The 18,917-nt window shown below is 46.3% G+C and overlaps 1 protein-coding gene across 4 annotated transcripts in view; it reads left to right on the top strand.

Annotated features, from left to right (window-relative positions):
* Positions 1–18,917, top strand: part of LOC119658881 — a 228,289-nt gene that overhangs the window by 88,879 nt on the left and 120,493 nt on the right. For 3 of the 4 annotated variants that reach the window (XM_038066654.1, XM_038066653.1, XM_038066655.1), the window contains one exon: positions 8,811–8,913. The exons of the other annotated variant lie outside the window; for it this stretch is intronic. The gene's annotated coding sequence lies outside the window, so the exon portion shown is untranslated. The remainder of the gene's footprint in view (positions 1–8,810; positions 8,914–18,917) is intronic. 4 annotated transcript variants of the gene reach the window in all.

Consider the following 18,917-nt stretch of genomic DNA (forward strand, 5'->3'; position numbering starts at 1 on the left):
GCGGCACCTATGGCAACGTCCGATGCATCGGTTACCAATTCAATTGGTGTGTTCGGTTGGAGGTACACCAGCAATATTGCGTTCGTTGGGAGCAAAACGTCTGTAAAAATTAAGGACTCCCAGAAATCGTCTGAGTTCTTTAGCAGTGGTTGGACGTTTGTGCTTCTGGATTGCCTTGACACGGGGTCATGGTAGTAAGATTCCACGTTCGTTAATCGTATGGCCCAGGAACTCGATTTCATTCAGCCCTCGCAGTACTTCGTCCATGAAACGCTGAAAGTTCTGGGCGGCGTTTCGTAGTCCGGACGTCATTACGGTGAGCTCGTAAAGGCCAAATGGGGATGTCACGGCGTTTTTGGGAATGTCCGCCTCGGCGATTGGTATTTGGTGGAATGCCTTGTGAAGGTCATTTTTGGAGAAAACGCGTGTTTTGTTTAGTTCGGCGATGATATCCTGGAAGTGCTCCATTGGATATCAATCCGGGGCTGTTACCGCGTTTAGTCTTCCGAAATCCCCATATGGCCTTCAAGTTCCGTTCTTTTTGGGGGCCAAATGCAGGGGACTGGTCGAAGGGTTGTTCGATGGGCGACAATAACCCATCTTGGCCCTGTACTCTAACTCCCTTCTCGCTACCTCCAGTCGAGGTCTCTCTGCGATGGGCGGTCGGTTGGTAACAATGTGTGTTGGACTCCATGCTGGCAATCGGTTTGACCGGAGGGGTTCTTTATGTTGGGGAATACTTTGAGTAGCCTGCCACTGTAAAAACGGACTGATACTCCACGCAGGTCAAGAATCAACGCGATAACAACTTAGTGTAGCGGGTTGACGATTCACTGATTTCTGATGTCGATTATTAACCTGTATCTCTTAATAAAGTCGGCACCAATGATTGGCCGCTGGACGTCGGCGACGAAAACCTTCCAGAAATCCCTGCGTAGGCCAAGGCTAACTGTGGTCACTTCCTGGTCGTATGTGTTAATACATGATCCTTTGGAGTCGCCAGCTTTGAGTTTGCAGATATTTCGCGGTAGCGGGATAACTGATACATCCGCGCCCGTATCTATTAAAAACTTCAGTCCAGTATGTTCGTGAAGGATATGGAAGCGACTTTGTTTGGCGTCGTTTCCATTTGCCGAATATACATGCGCCATAACTAGTTTTCCGATCGCTTGGCCTTGGAAACCCAAGAACGTTGCACTTTCGTGCATATGCTCGGAAATAGCCCAAAGAACTGGAATATGATTCCGGACGTTTTTGGCAACCCCCGCGTATATCCCGGCTGGTATCACGACGGTTTGGGAATCGGTTCGCAAATATTTGATCGAAGCTACTGCGGATTTCTGCCAACTCCTTTTGCAAGCTTTCTTCCGCTGGAAACGACGGGCAGGAAGATACAACCATCGCGAACACTTGTAGGGGCTCTCAAACTTCTAAGATCCTGTCGACCATTTCTTACAACCGTGATACATCCGTAGCTTGTGAAATGATGAGGATGAGCTGGACGCTAGCTGGTAGGCGTTGTAGCCACAACGATTTGAGGACTGGTTTTGTTGCCCGCTTTTATCTTCATGTCGCGGGGAAGTTGTGACGGTTTTTGATTTGCGAGTTGCAGATCCGTAAGCAGCTCACGCAGTTTAACCGATATCTGATGTCGGCCACTTGGTTAAAAACCTCCGGATCTGGTTCGCTCACTACTTTGCCGAACTGGGCGTTGTCCTTTGTCACTCGGTTTGTGCAAAATTACGCTTCTGCACGCGCAAACCACAGAGCTGGCCGCGCCTATCAAAACGGGGGTAGCCGAAAAGCAGTCAGGCTGTTGATTTTGCTCTCCTGGTGGTTACTTGGAGATCTGCGGGAGCCATCGAACTTCCGTCATGTTGAATTGCGCCGTGGACATGCGGGGCCAGTAAGGCTGGCGCAGAGAATCCGTGCCAGATTGCACATGATTCGCGTTATTTCCCTCGTCGAGAGGTCAAGAAAAGACTTAGGTTTGGAATTAACATAAAAAGGAATACCATTCAATATTCGCAATTCCGTTACAACTCCAAATACAATAAAGTATGCAATAACGACGCCAGCTGGTTGGCTGCTCAAATTCGACTGTTATGTTGCTAACCGAGTAAGCGCCTGTGGTGGTGAGAGTTTTTGGCACCTGAAGTGAGTCGTTACAGACTTTTGTAGTGTATCTGTACGAACTTTGCATGTCATAAAATTGCAAGTGATCTTACCTTTCTCACACGCATTTATGATCGTTCACAAATGCGTGTGTGGAAGGCCATTTGCAATCTGCACCCAAGCATTCAAAATGAGGGACTAATTTTTTCGTCCAGGGCAGAGCCAATTTATCAGACGCTGCCTCATTTTTGCCCTGAGAGCAGCGGTGGCAACAGGTAGAAAACGCTCATTTATATAATAGCCCACTTGGGTGCTATGCCTCAAACGAGGGATCCGTGGACCAAAAAAAGTGGGAGTTGCTCTCTATTTGGTCTGGTCCAACATCATGAACCAACATGTGTAATTAGGATACCTCACATCCCAGACAATAATAAAAGCACTCTTTCAGAATTCTAGTTCGTTGATTGATTAGGTGACAATTTCCTAAAAAATGATTTGCAGGGACTTGGCTGTCTTTAGCCCCTCCTCAGGTTTACAGGAGATCTTCTTTCTAAATGAAACTATGTGCCAGATTTGGCGGAACATGTTTCTCTTTGATAGTTTCGTCAGAGTCGCACCCTGCATCGGGATGTTTTCCGGAGTCCGACCATTTGCTTCGTCTCACTGGGAAACATTTTTTTTTGGGGATATTCTGTGTTTTTTATCCTTTGTAGTCTCTTTTTACAACAAGCCAGGGATACCTTGACTGATTTGTTAATGCGTGCGGTGGCCGAGATCGTTGAGCGTTAGCCTATTGATGTTATTATTCTGGGTTCGAATCCTGTGCGCTATTCTGGTGCTATCGCCTGCACGGCGTTATGTGTGATGAATGAATAATGAAACGGAAGCGCAGTCTCTTTGAACACTGAGGCATCTACAAAGGTCTTATACTCCACAAAAGAGTGACCAGCAGATATACAAGGACCACTTTAAGGGAATTCTTAATCTTCAACTGACAGGGGACTCACCACTCTAGTTGAATATTCGCTACTTGCCTTGCATGGGTGGTTAGTTTCCTGCCCTTTTGTTTAGAGGCATCGATGTCAGCACTATCGTTTCTTAGTGATTGCGAGGACGTCTACATGCCTAAAAATATAACATTGAATCTTGCGAAAACCACATCTTTGCATTCAAATTGAATCGCATACAAGGTGAACATTGCAAATATTAATTGATTTGTTCTGACTTTAACCCCAATTTCAATATTAATTCCGGTGCCGATTTAGCACTATCTAGAACCACAAACAGATACAACACGCAGGCTTTCTTCACAAAAAAAAATGCGGTGGAAGCCATAATTCACCTATTTCCTCAGATTGTGAGTAAAGATTGTTCTGAAACGGTGGAAAGTAGATTTTAAAATTCAATAAATTACGAGCAGAAATCGTTGGCAATCACATCAATCCGCTCATATGGTCCAATCATTTCACCGAGTTGATCCACAAAACTAATTACTTTAAACAAGATGAATGGGAATTTTCAAAATTGGACGGCGTAAATCTTGAAGAATGGACGTGATGAAGGCGATATGGGAGGTTGTATCGACGTCATTATGAAATGTGGAAATGTATCTATGTATCTTCTGTTGGTGGATTTCGCGTGAAAGGAACATATGTGTGTGCCTCGAATGTGGCCAACCAGAAAAGATCGACTGGTTTATTGTGATACAACTCATTAATCAATGTGCAATGAACGTTGGTTGTTCGGGAGTGTGAAAACACCCCTATGGGTTGATTTTTGCACTACGGTAAGGCCACCCTATTAGCGTATTTGCGTGGTGCTACGCCAGCTAGTTTGCGGAAAATGCTTCTTCCCCTTAGTCCTCTTTTTCTTCAGCCTTTGTCCCGTTCACAAGCGGGGTCGACTCGTCGTGATCGGTTTCGCCATTTGGCTCTATCAAATGCCTAGTCTGGATGCAATCTCCAGGCTTTTAAATCCCCATCCAGCGTATCAACCCACCGTTGTTTCGGCCTGTCTTTTGATCATCATCATCGACTTCGATGTTCAGACCAACCTTGGCAAGTGAATTCTCGTTAGCACGAATTGCTGACCATACCATCGCAGACGCCCCTCTCGCAATTTTTCCACGATCGGTGCAACCCCATAACGACCGCGGATATCCTCATTTCGGATCTGATTAAAACGTATCACGCCACTAGCCCAACGCAACATCTTTGTTTCCATTACCGCAAGACGCCGTTCATTGTCTTTTATAGTCGGCCAACACTCAGAATCATAGAGGGCGACAGCTGCGACGACATTGCTTTAAATTTTAGATTTGAGACGTTCGTTGATACGTCGACCACAAAGAACACCTGTTGTGGAACGCCACTACATCCAGGTTGCGTTAATGGATGAAGCAATTTCTGAACGCAGTTTTCCATTAGCTGGTAGCGTTCACCCGAGGTATTTAAATCGCTCAGTGCTGGGCAGATCACTGCCGCCTGTTTCATGGGGATCGGTCATCAATAATTCAGTTTTGTTTGTTAATCTGAGACCGTGTTGAATGAGGCGATCATTCCATTTTTGGACAAATTGCTCGAGATCATTTTTGCTATCAGATGCTAGGAAAACATCATCTGCATAAAGCAGTGTGTAGGGCGCTGGACGTTGGATGTCCCGTGTGATGGTGTTCATAACAAGAAGAAAGAGGAGTGGTGAGAAGGCGCTTCCTTGATGAACACCAACAGAGACACGAAGCGGTTTTGTTACACCCACCATACTTCGAACTTTACTTTTCGGATCGTGGTAGAGCATTTTAACCCAGCGCACGAGTTCTTCTGGCACTAAGTGTTCTCGTAAAGCATACCAGATGAGTTCGTGTGGTACACGGTCAAACGCTTTCTCTAGATCCAGAAATGTAATGTAAAGAGGGCGATGCTTCTCACGGTGTTTCTCCATGAGTAACCGCGTGTATTGCGTCAGTAGTTTCGCAGTTTCTGACAAATCCGGTTTGATTGACGGTTATTTCAACGATTTCGCGAATACGGTTGTAAAGAATGCGTTCAAAAATGTTGATGGTATGGGAAAGTAACGGGATCGGACGGTAATTTGAACATTCTGCTAGACTACCTTTCTCTTTCCTCATTGGAACAGTGGCACTTTGTTGCCAGTCAGATGGTGTTCTTTGTTCCTGAATAACTCGATTAATGAATTCACAAAGCTACAGTGTTGGGTTTCAGTTCTTTGTTTTCCAGAGCTCAGATCCGATGTCTTCAGGTGCTGTTCCTTTCCCCAATTTCAATCATTTTATTGCTTCCTCGACTTCAGGATTAATTGATTGATTTGGTGACCACAATCAGAGCCCCGCCGCAGCAAGCTACGACGGTACCAGTCTATACCGAGTGCATGGCTCAGCATTCATACTGGTGGATGCAAGACCTACCTAAATCTCTATCGAACTAAAGAGTGCGGCACCCGTGTTGAAAGGCAACACGACGCTGAGGCCCGAAGGTCTCTATTCGCTTGAACGCAATCTCCCTATGAAGCTCCTATTAGAGGGCCAATCGCAAACAATCGAGTTGAACGCACATTTAACAGGAGTTCACCTGAAGGATGTGAATTTAGGGGCTATCCCGGTTCCCATGGTACCAGTATACCCCTGGTAAGGTTTCGTGACTATTGCCACTTCAGATGAGTCTGTCTATGCCCTCTTCTTGCTGAGGGAATAACCCCTGTATAATTTTTAATAAGAGTGAAGGGCATGTGATTTGCGGAGATGATCGGCCTCTGAATCGCCCCATTACGATTTTAAAGGTGCTGTCCCACGGGTTTACGTCTACTTCCGCACAGAGTTCCTTAAAGCGTTCCCTCTTGCTCCGTTGGATGGTAAGCTTGAGGGTTTTGCGGGCTCTCTTATAGGCGCGCTCTTTTTGCCCTTGGTCGATTCTGCCTAGCACCTTCTGAGCCGCTCTTCTGGCCCGGTGACAGGCTGATCGAAGGCTGACCAGTTCATCGTTCCACCAGTAGTTTGGTCTTTTACTGGCGAATGAGCACCTCCTAGGCATGGACGCGTCACACGCTTTACCGATGCATGGGCCACATGGACAGCACTTTCCGTAGAGGCACCTGTCTAACCACACCTTTATGAAGGTCTGCTCATCCAAAGTTTTAGCGGACCAGCCTGACATCTTTCTCGGTTTCGGACATGATGGGCCTGGCGATCGCTGTGGGTGTAGTCCTTGCTGATGCACCAGGACATACCACGTGCCAGTGCAGGGCTGACAAAAGTCAGGTCCACGATTGAGGCAGACCTCCCTTTTTGAAAGGTGTTTACATGAGCTTCGTTGGCCAGAATTATATCCAACTGTGCGAAAGCGTCTAATAGACCACTCACGGGCCCAAGCATTGAAGTCACCAGCAATTACCTTTGGACTACGACGACTTGCGTTGAGAACAAGACTGTCAAGCATTTCCTCGAATTCGGACAGTGTCAGGCTTGGTGGGGCGAAACAGCTGTACACAGATACCCCGCTTATTTTCGCCCACACAAAGCCGCAGTATGTCTGACCTCCAGTACATTGTATGGATTGTCGACCACATGTCCATGTCGCCGCTCCACTGGTCGAATCTGTAACCGATACGCCACCGGTTTCTATAGTGTTTATTGGAATAAACCTCATTTTTTCATTGAAGTCAGCGCCTTTCTAAATTCCGGACATTTACCATTTCCGGCAATATACCGGTAATCCCGTCCCTCTCTTCCTTCGCACAATAAACATTTGGGTTCCCCATTGCACGCTTTGGTAATTTGACCTTTGTCCCCACACCTTCTGTACCGATCGGACCGATCAAAGATGCTGGTGTATGCCTTTGCGAAATGACCAAACGCGAGGCGCTTGAAACACCCCTTTAGAGAAACTTGTTCTCTCAGACGCCAAACAACCCATCCGATTCAAATCTTCCCGGCCGCCAATAACTTCTGCGCTGCGTTCACTGGTAATCGCAATGTGGCCGTTTGAGTGCATTCCTCGGCAAGTTCCTCCAATTTAAACTGTTCCATCAAGGCAATGCAAATTTCTTCTTTGGATGTCACTTCATCGAGATCCTTCCACTGTATATAGACCTCATGTTTTTGGGTCCGTACTGTGACATTCTGCCCAAGTGAGTTCTTATCCTGAGTTCGGAAGCTACCAGTTCTCCCTAAAATTTTTTTTTTTTTTAGCTCAAAAATGAGTTCGCCCTTCTGAGTCCTTCGAATCTTGCTGACATTTCCGCCTAGATCTTTTAGGTTGGGGTCAGCTTTGACCTTTTCCAGTACCTCCGCATAGGATAAACTTCCATTGCTGAAGATCACAATTGCTTTTGGGCGAATTCGCTCGCACTTTTGCCTTTTTCTTCGCCTTTTTATGAACAAACTCGGTCCATCCACCGCTTTAATTCCCCTTGGATTTTGCCGATTCGATTGTCGGAGCTCGCACTTGGGGGACCTGCTTTCTCTCTTCGGTGCTTTTAGTTCCATTTTGGGTACTATTTGCACGGCCTTTTTCCACTTAGGCGCTTGCTGATTTCTCAGAGAATCCACCTCTCTTTCCCGCACTCTCTTCTTTGGTGGCAGGCTGATTGCAATGCGATTAGGTGTCACTTGGGTCGCCTGTGACACCGTTGGGGCAACAGATTTCCACTTGCCCTTGAAATTTCATTCCTCTTGCTGCGATTTGTTGTAGAGCACTCTCTCTAATAGCTCTCACCATATTTTTTATGGCTTGGTGCACGTTGTGCTTATCCGTGGCTAAGTTCTCCACCACCGAGGCACTGCGGTCGAGGGATATCGACGACCGGGAGCCCGCTTTCTCACTCCCAAAAGCCGGCGGTATTGGGGTTCTGGGTCTTTGCATCGTAAGTTTCCTCCTTCTCATGTCTTCCATAGTAGTTTTATGTTCTGGGTATCCTTCGCATAGCCATTTTCCTCCGCGCACCAGGGACGAGCAGACACTAGCCCATGCACAGTCAGAAAAGAAAAGTGCATGAACACATATTTACACATCAATAGGTATGTCCCAATCCGTCCGCTGGGGTCGCGCCTGATGCGAGATCTTGCCACTCCTCACAGGTCTGTCTGTCTGTCTGTCCATCACACGCATTTTTCTCGTAGACTGTAGCAGCGATTGACATCAAATTTGGTGGAAAGGTGGGAATTGTGAACGCTCACGCATACAGTGAGTTACATCCTTTTACGTCGAATTTAAGGGGAGGTCCATATAAAAGGAGAGCGTAAATTTTTTTTCACTAAATATGGTCATGTGGAGTATCATCCGCAGTCCGTTATCATTGGTGTTTTTATGTAACCTACGGGAGCAAGAGTATCGCCTGAATATGAGCTCAGTCACTCCAAGCTTTGGACATGGTAAGCAAGTAATGGCCACAGCTTGGTGAAAGCTTAATCGAAATCAGAAATCCGAAAGATTGAATTTTTGTCTTGCCTCTTGACTCTTAGCCACAGTTGATGATAAGGACCCTGATTTTCCCTGCAATTGGGGAAGCGGTGGGGCAGGAACTAACCATGCCTTGTTATGATCTGAGTTAATTTAAGGAAGCTGATTTCTCGTACTTGAAAATTACTATTACTCACTCTGACCGAACCGAACCGCCATTTTTTCTTCACGTATCCTTCCATTGGATCCTGACAGTAACTTGTTCTTTTTTTCTCTTTCCAGAATATATTTAACGATGACTTCTGATCAGAGGTGTAGTTCCATAGTTTGTTAAGTGTTTATGTTTTGAACCTTGTTAATGAAGAATGCCTCCATCGAAAAAGTGGTAAGTAACTTAGAGAAATGCTTTAGATACTAGCGCATCATTTTATTACTATGTGATAATAATCAGATTTTGCTGAAGCACTGCGTCCTTAAGGAACTATTGTGCCCCTTTTAATGGTTATAGTGTATATAGTGTATGTTAAGCAAGCCTATAATCGTTAGGCATTTTAGTATATTCCTTACTTCCAAATCTTTCAACTTTGCATCTGGTATTAAGTGTTCCTCCAGTTGCCTCGACCTACTTTGCACAAGTGCGGAACACTGTTCCAGAAGGTGACGACAGTGTCCCTAGATATCCTTAGCTTCCCTAGATGATAGTTTTGTCGCCAGTGACTAGTGAGAATTCCCACTATGATTCGGAGGTTCTTCTGGGTGAGGTTGAGACAGTCATTGGTGCGCTTGGGTTCGTATCCCCCAATAAGCAGCCTGGACTGCTCCATCTAGTAGGCTTGCCCAGCATGCTTTCCTCAGCGGTTCTTCTTCATTTTTTAGTCACCGCTTTGCCATCTTGAAGTTTGCCCTCCTTGCCTGCATCTGTATGTGCAGATGGAGAGGGGCTAATCCCAGAAGGACATGCTGCATCTATTTGCTAAGTTTGCTTTGGGGCTGTCCATCAGTACCTCCAGCAGCAAGTGTCGTTAAGTAGTCTGTATAATCGCCAGAGGCGACTTTCCAGGGATGTCGAACCTTAGCAGACTACCGTAAAAAGCATTCTAGAAGTCCGGGTCTAGAATGGATCCCTGTACTAATGCCTCCGTGATCTCCATCCTCCTCAAACTCTTTAGCGACTCAGAGTCGTGACCGGTCTCTCAGATAATCTCTCAATATCTGCAGGAGCTAATTCGATATTTCGAATGAGTTTTCTCATATGCCTAGCATACCTGTCCAGTTTACGGAATTGAAGGCATTTCTGATATCAAGCGTTGGGAGGAACAATATCCGTCAAGATCGGAACTTCTGTGGGGATAAGTCTTGTACCAAGCGGCGTAGGTTATGCAATTTCCGCCGTTCACCAGTACATAGAACCTTGCCACGGCTGAAGCCCCACCGGGGCATGGACCTTTCACAGTCTGTCGTTATGAGGTTCATCATTGAATTTACGACAGTACGTCTGCCCCATCAAGTGCCCTCGTGACTTTGCCAGTTGCAAGGGTTGTGGCACGTCGAAAAATAGCGCAACCTGGGTGCGGCATGCCCCGTTCAAGGGCTCTAGAATTAAAGTCACTCGTTCCGTGGACTACGTGCCCTCCGTTCCGTGCCCAAAACGACGTCCTCCAGCGAATTAAGCCTGCCCCGTGTCTTCAAAACTCAAGGCGAGGAGCCAACCTTTCCTGTGGTTCGGAGTCAGGAACGCAAAGGTGAAAATGTCCCGCTGTGCAAAACTGGACGACGACCTGGATTCAGTCGGCACCGCCAACGGGCTGTTGGAGGAGATGAGGATCGACGGCCCGGCGGGGCTGACGAACCGCCACGCAGGTAGGTCATGCTGCGATTAACGCAATAGCAGCATTCGAAGTGCCCCTCAGCTAATCCGCAAATGGTAAGATTGGCACGACAGAAGAACTGGAGTCAAAGGCCGGGGCTATGGAAAAGGTACTCCATACCGTCTTTGAAATCTCGTGCCCTGCTAAATACAGCAAGAAGACACCGCGACCGTGATGGAATGATGATCTGACCAGCCTCAGATAGCTGATCAGGGACACCTGCAACATCTGCTACCGGCATAAATGTTGGCAGCCGTACAAGGACTGCCTGAAGAAGTACAAGTCGGCAATGAAGACTGCCAAGAGGCGATCTTGGTTGTAATATTGTCGAAACATTGAAAGTAACAACGAATCTGCAAGGCTCGGTAAGACTCTGTCCAAAGAACATAGGAGCCCATCTGTTTATAAAAAGTCGGAAGGTTTCTAGACGGAATTTTCTGGTGAAACCTTGGAGTCTCTGCTTCAGACGCACGTTCCTATCTATCTGTATCTATATAGACTATGACATTGGTAATTACCGAGGATAAGATCGGCTGGGCTTTAAACAGCTTCTCCGCATATGAAACTCCGGATCCCGATATCACAATGGCAGTTATGCGACAGAAGCAGCAAGAAAGGGTTGTGCCGTGGCTTGTCGAGATTTATGGGAGCTGTATCTCTTTTTTGGATATCACAGTTTGGGAGATGCGCATGAGTGGTTTTCATACCGAAAGCGGGCAGGCGCGGCCATGAGTCCGCGAAAGACTTTCGATCGATTAACCTCACCTCTTTCGCAAGCCAAATTCAACGGCAAATCCACAGAAACCGTTATTCATGAGGTAATTGGCGTGGTTGAGTGGTCACTGCTGTACAAACCGTATACTCTAGCTGCCTTCTAAGATATGGAGGCAGCATTTTATAGAGGTAGAATTAAGGCCATCAAGGAAGCCTTGGTCAGTATTGGATTGGAGGGGTATCTTATGGATTGGATAATATCCATGCTAAGAACCAGGGTAATCCCGTCCGATCTGCGAGGCAGCTACTTGAAAAGAGCTGTGAACAGAGGCACGCCCCAGGGTGGCACCATTTCTCCGGTGCCCTGGTTAATAGTGATGGACGAAATTTTACGGAAAGGTAGACAGGAGCGGGGTGAAAGTCTATATTAACATCCTAGACAAAGTACCTTAGGAAATCTAGGACATGGAAGCTAAACTTCGCGAGAAATTTCGCTGTGGAGTTTCCAACCAGGGGAGAGTAGAAGACCGGTGGCGTGTTGCAAGGCTATGCCACAGTATTCTTCATCAACGGATCAAAGATAGCTGTTCCCGGTCATAGGGACATAGAGGGGATTGAGCGGGCTGACGGACTGGGCAGGCGGGATCCTGCTCTTGGCAGTCCTTCGGCAGTTACAGTGTGTCCCGCTGGCCACTGTCAAGGGCGGAATCTACTCGCACTACTTAACGGCTATGGACCTCAGATAGCGAAGGCTCACCACCTGTGCCAAGTCAAGGAGTATTTGGCCCGTTTATAACAAAGTTCGATTGCGAGAGCTCTTGCACCAGATGGGTGCAAATGCATACAAGATTACGGCGGTCTGCACGGGGCACTGACACATGCCACCAGGCTCGGCAGACCCTACCATTCGCATTACGGAAGCTGCGGAGAAGAGGCAAAAACCCTCAGATCCTTCCTTTGCGTTTGCCCAGCTCTAAATAGGGGGGGGGGGCTCAGAGAGATTTCTAGCTGCAGGGTGGGAGAGCTGCTTTCCTTCGTGAATGCTACGGGCTGGCTCTGAAGATCTGAGCCCGCCGGACTCTTCCTCCTTGCTCTCATAACAGCAGTTATGGTCTTAGGAGTTTGTGCATCAAAACGGCGCACCACAGCATTAGTTGGGCTACTAGGAGCGGCCACTAATACCTACCTATCTACCTGGCAAGGTATAGAGGAACCTGAAGCTAAGTGGTAATCAAATTTCAAGCCAAGGTGTAACTAACTAGACCAATTATGGTCTGCTACTAGGATCCAATCTGCACCCCTTTCTGAGATGCATGAGTGCCAATTTTCCCCTGGCCAAAAAACTATCTACGGGTCAGACAACGTCGTCCAGTAAATCGCCTTCCCATAAATCGTTCGCCGGAAAACCATAAGCGTAAGACGTTTTCGGATTTGCAAAAACCTGTGATCGTCACAGGCAGTAGATCGCTGAATAGACGTTTTCATGAGCAGTGCAGCTCTTTGTACCTAACCTGAAGTTTGGGGAACTCGGCCCCTTTTATAGATATTGTATTACCCGGAAGGGGACCAAATGTACGTCATTAGTATTTGTTCAGTGTTCAGTTTTCCATTTTTTAAAGTTAATTTTGTAAGCTCACCCTGTTTTTTTGAGGACCAGCAGACTAGCTACGCTGGAACGAGTGGGAGGAAGCAATCTTGCGTAGCAAACAAGACTCTCGAAAAATCTTGTGGAGTGATTGCCCAGGGATAGCTGTCGTTCTGAAGTATGAAAAATTCACTATTGATGAACTGCAAGGAGAAATGATAATGCTCATTAGGCAGTCTTATTTTCAAAATGCGACCTAGCTTGAGAATCACTAACTATTGTCCTCAGTGATACTTTCCGAGCATTTCCAGATTTTTAAGTATTTCTGTATTAAGTGACTGTTTCGTTCCTATTTCTACCGCACCTGGGGCCATTTTTTCCCAGTTTAACGTGCAAGATAGTACCGCAGGCATCGCAGGGATTAAAATAGTAAACAATGAATAAGGGGAGCGAAAAAATAGGTTATGCATCCTTCAATGACCATGGAAACATAGCAGATGTCAAGGATTCCTCTCGTTTTTTCTTGACTTCTTCTCATGTTTCCCTTGAGCTTCCCAAGCGCTCTTCCCTTCAGGTATTTTACACTAACACGAGTATACCTTTGCCAGCTATACAACGAATGTAAGTAAATAAATGGTATGAAAGAAATCCTTTTGCACGAGGATAAATGCTTGTCTCCTTGCATTTCATGCAGTGCTAATTGTAAACTGCAAGTGTTTCGAGCGAAGGAGGTCGCTATGGAGTAGGTTCATTAGTTTGTCTTCCATTCTATGGTTCTTGTATGACGTTTAATAACGTTTTCTTCGCTGCAGTAAAAAAAGGTCCTTACTTGGATCGTTCTTTTTTAAATCTTATCTCGCACGTGTCCTTGTCATTTTAAGACCATTTGATGAGGGAAACGGTGAGAATGACGTGAAGTTAATGGAATGAAAATATTTCTGTCGATTGGTTCATTTTCAAGTGAGTAGCATCCTTCTAAGAAATGGATAGAGGAGCTCTGACATGTAGGATTCTATCTGCGGGAAAGGAATTCTAAATTCTATGATGTACTAAAAGGTCAGTATACAATTCGTTCATATTCTGAATGAGTTTGATGTAACATTTTCCTAAACATTTCCTCAGGACTGGTTGGTAAAGGATTGAAGAGTTGCTGAAAGTTTAGGAAATAACTTGTTCAGGCAGAGGGGATGAAGCAAAATCAAATGAAATGAAGCAGGTCGTAAACTTCAATTAAACTTTGCGGAGTTGATTTCATCGCTGAAATAACAAATTAGTTTGCATCTAACACGTCTCATTCCTCCTGATATTGTCTCCTAATGCGTCCTAGTTCTGAGTCCTCAAATACCAGGCTAGAAAGCAGACAATTAGTGGGATCGAACGGATGGCATACGGTAAATTTTGGAGGGATGTATGGCTGAGTAATTTGTTTTGGATGGAGGTTTCGGGGTTTTTTCCACAGAATCTGCAGACCGTGTCCGTGGATATTTCTAACTCGTCAAGCTATAGTTTAGTTTGCAATGACCAGCGAGTGTTCCTCCTATAATTCGGAGGCTCTTCTTAGTAAGGTTTAAACATTATTATCAGCACTTGGGTTCGTATCCAACTCCTAAGTACCCTGGTCTGTTCCATTCCTAGTAGGTTCGTGCAATACAGTTCCCTCAGGCGTCGCACCCGTGAACTAATTTCCGATTCTACTGAAGGCCTCTCTTTCCTATACCGACGTCGCTCCTTGTTTCCTGGTCAGCTCATCCGCTACATCATTGCTTTCTATTCCAATATAGCATGGAACCCAGAGTATGTAAACCTTATCCAGTGAGCATAACATATTCAGTCTATTAAGGCATACACATATCAGTTTACCATCTCGTTAAACCTAGGTGCCTTGATAGGTAGTTGGTTGTCGGTATGAATACTAATGTTCCCCGCTTGGTAGTTCCTTCAGAGGTTGAAGGAGGCATATCTATTTGTGGCATATATTTCCGCCTGAAATATACTCTATACTACCTCTGCCTTGATCACATCGCGCCCTCCCAGTTTGCCCTGTATGCGCAGATAGAGAGGAGTCCAGAAGAATCTCTAGAAATTCCGAAATACCGCATGAATTCGTTGTGCCTCTAGCCAACCGCTGCTTCTCATCTGCAACCGTTTGTCACATTACTTCGGTCCAGCTCCCGGGTTCTCCCACCTTGCGGAGTTTGTGACACTCCTTCTGGAGCTCTGAAATTTCGTCGCTTACCATGTCTCAATGCCCTTCTAGGCATGGAAGCTCCGCAGGCTGCCGTTATTAAGTTCATAACTAAATTTACGATAGTGTCAGCTCCAGCGCCATCATCCCCAGGAGTGCCCTCCAACGCGGCCCCAAATGCTCCAAGAGTTTCGGTAAATCTCCCGGTGTTCACCGTCATGAGTGGCGTATGCCGAGAGTTTGTGTCAACCACTTCAAAGGCAGTGTATTGATGGTCGCTTGCCGAGAACTTCCAGAACTCGTCACCCGTCCACCAACGACACCGGTGATGCTGACTCGAAGGTTAGTTCAGGAATGCTCTCCTTGCAGCGTGGGCCCCGGAACGTTGGGGGTTCGGTATTGAAAACTACAATTCTTGTTCTTGCTGCCATTTCGAGAATTCGTTTTTCTTTGGTGTTTGGGTGAGGCATGCCCCATTCAAGTGCACTGGCATTGAAATCACCCCCGATCGGGATCCACTTCTTTGGGCCTAACATAGCGTCCTCCAGACCATCAAGCCTGTGTCGAAAGTCCGGCACCGTCTTATTGGGTGCTAGATAGGCACTGAAAAGCGTCACCCCTAAATACCGAATCCAGACAAAGTCGTTCCCTCCACCTTGGATAAGAACCCTAAGGTGGGTACCGCTCCGAATCTAGATGAAAGTGATAACTAATATGTCGGGGAGCTATGAACCCGGGTCCTTGTATTGGTACAGTTCACTGATGAGCACTAGATCAGCTTTGATCTCCGCAGGGAACTGCCTAGCAACTCGTGAGCGGTTGCACTCCGGTTCATGTTTATCTATTGTGTGTGATCATGTTGATTGCGTCCTAGTTCTTTCGAGTTATGTGCTGAAGATTGGACATCGCCCAGAGTCTGCAGTGTGCGCATCGCACTCATCAGACGCCCCATGATCCCTGCGAAGAACACAGCTCCCCTTTTCGTTGTACGCATTCGCTTTATGACCTGCTTGACTGCGGTTTGAATTATGAGGTAGTTTGTTAAACGAAGTCTTAAAATGAAAAATTGCTTGCTTGTGGCCCCTTGATTCCTTCACAGAATGTACCTTTATCTGTTGTCCTCGGGCCCAATTCAACCAAGACTCCACCAGCCTTCGCTTTCCGAATGGAAGACACTTCCGTTTTGCAATTTTCGGGCTTGATTTCATAGCGGATTTCATTGAGAACTTCGCAAAGGTCAGAGCTGGTGGTCTAGTCCTCCTTCGTCTCCCCATCTTTTTTCTGGTGCTCTATCCTTCGTGTCCGCCTACAGAGGTTTTTCTGATAACGCGGCGTGTTGTTGCCTTTCGTCCCTCTTCATTTTCTTCTTTTGAGTTTTGGACAGTACTTCCTTCCTTTCGTTTTTTCTCTAGTTCACTGTGCAGTGGGCTGTCTGCGATCCGTTGGCAATCGCGGTGTTTTCAACGAGGGTGCGGTTGTTTCGGCTTTCGCGCATGTCCGCCTGTGATATGAAATTCTATCCAGGAGCTCCTCTAGCTTCATTAGCGCATTTTTCACCCATTCGCAGGCCGCTTCCGTGTCACAACTGCCGTGCATTTTTGTTTAAGCCTTTTCACTTCGGCTTTCGCAAGATTAATCGGCCTATGTTTGAAGCCATGTGTTCATTTTCAACAGAGTCCCCTGTGCCTTTTTTCGCAAGAAAAGGCAAGGCATTGTCTGGGTTGCCATTTCCGTTGCGAGTCTTCTTCCCTGTTTGCGCATTCCGATGTCTCGTCGGCTATTTCAGCCCTTACTGCGTCCTTCGCTGGGCGCCGGGGGAGCGACGCATTTTTGTGCTGAAGGCAAAAACACAGCCAACTCATTCTCAACTCCTGCTATCTCCTCATTTATATTGTTTTTATTCGTCATTTAAGTTTTTACCGGTATCGTGTGCAAGGGAGCCGCAATAGTCACGAATGTGTATAGGCTCGGTGACAAAGCGTCTACCTCAGTTCCCTGAGGCGTGACCTAAGCTTAGCTGATCCCGACGAACTCATGGCCGAATCAACGCTCGCTTGGGGTAACGCGATCTACTAATACTGGTTCAATGCACACTACCTGATCAGGGTGTTGATGGGGCTGGCTTTTGATACACGTGACATTCTCCACCTTGGCAGAGCTAGCCTCACATCACCTCATTGACGTCGACAAGCAGTTGTCGTGAGCTCCTGGGACTCCAGGTGTATTCCGGCGTGCATCGGTAATTTACAGTTCGCTCTTCGCCGAGAAACTTTTTCGAGACTACGACCTAGGACGCAGGTATTATGCCAGCTAAGGGGTCAGATCTACTTGCTATTTGCTCTACACCTCGGGGACGCCACAACAAGGACTGCAAGGACTTCGGAGGGAAACACGTTTTCCACGCGGCCGAGATTGATATATCTGTGAAAGGCACGGCTATGCAGGCAACCCAATTATTCGTAGATCAGTGAAAGCACTTTACCAGAGGTTTAGAAGGAAATGGATTAGCTACTATCAAGAAGAAGCGTACAGGCGATAGGGAAGTAGCCTAGAAGAGGCTAACTGAAAGAGCAAGAGAAACAAATAACTATACGAGAATGGAGAAAAAGGAAAAGATTACGTGAAGTGATACGACCGTTGCCACTGGATTTGCTCACTAATAAAAGAGTGTGGCGTGTGCTCGCTAATTTCGACTACCTCACGGAGGAATTGTGGGGAACATCTGGGACGATCGGCGGTAATAAGACCCCAGGTTTGGGAGGCATTTTCAGAGAAGCTTTGAAGGTGTCAATGGAGATTAGGCCTGGCCACTTTCATGGTGTGCTAAAAACACCGCGGGTGCAAAAAGCATGGTAATGAACCTGGAGAGGAATGCCATGGATCCTATCAGATGCTGTGCTATGTTGGCATTGGATGTGCAAAACGCAATGATCTCCGTCAACTGGAGCCGAATTAATAGCCCATTGGCTGGAACTGGCGGATTTGATCGAGAATTGCCTTTCGGAGAGGGCCCCCGAGTGTACATTGTCACAGCGGGGAATCTATAGTGCGTGTGCTCGTTTTTCCTCTTTGAGAAGAGGCCGAGATTGAATCTCCTTGTTGATTTCAAGTTACCTGCGCCTTCATCAAGCCTTCTTAAAGGACCAGCCTTTGAGAAAATTTCCTTTCCCTATAAATTTGTGATCAAGCACCTTCAAACCATTCTACCAGATGCCCATCCTTTTTACGTCCCTTCCAAAATTTCACCAGAACCTTTAGCAGAAACGTACTGTTGGGAAAAAGTTTCACTCTTCTGGAAACCACACTGACTTCATTTTTGTTTTAAAACCCCGTCAAATTTTTAATACTCAAGTCCAGAAAGGAATATTTGGTGGGTTGCTCGACGACTTTGGTAACCTCACAGTGTAAGAGAAACACGGCTTTCTTAAAGGTGGGTCTACTGCCTCCAATATGTTGGAAATCATCAAATTTGTGGCCAAATGTCAGGCAGCTATTGCATACTATTTGCACTGATTTTGCTGAAGCCTTTGACACTGTAAAACACACGATGCGTTTTTCCCAACTCACCTCTCTCAGAGTTCCTATGCTACTTGCAATATGGCTCACCGTTCCAACCGATCCTGCTCTCTCTTTTCCCGTTCCGTTTTGCCCTCCTTTGGCGTTCCACAAGGCAGTATTCTGGGTCCTTTATTGGTCTTTGTTTTCCGCTATAACTGAACTGTGTTTCCCCTCAATCAAACAGATTCCTCTACTACTCGGAGCCCGAAATCTATTTCTATTTCCCATGCCCATGTTAAAACGCAGTAGTTTTAAGCATAGGTTAAGGTTCTTGCTTTTTCTTCCCTCTGAGGGCAATAAATAATTGAAGTTTAGTCTGTTTATTGTCCGTTAAATAAATAAACAAATGTAACTTGGACCGAGTGCCAGCTTTCGTCCTCAGCAACTGCGGGAGTTTTCAAGACTGCGCCTCTTTCTGCTTTTTAGTCTCATTCGCGGCCTTTTCCTCTGAGAAAAAAGTAGATTCGAATTGCATTCCC

The sequence above is a fragment of the Hermetia illucens genome, chromosome 6, assembly GCF_905115235.1.
Source record: "Hermetia illucens chromosome 6, iHerIll2.2.curated.20191125, whole genome shotgun sequence".
Classification (NCBI taxonomy): Eukaryota; Metazoa; Arthropoda; class Insecta; order Diptera; family Stratiomyidae; genus Hermetia; species Hermetia illucens.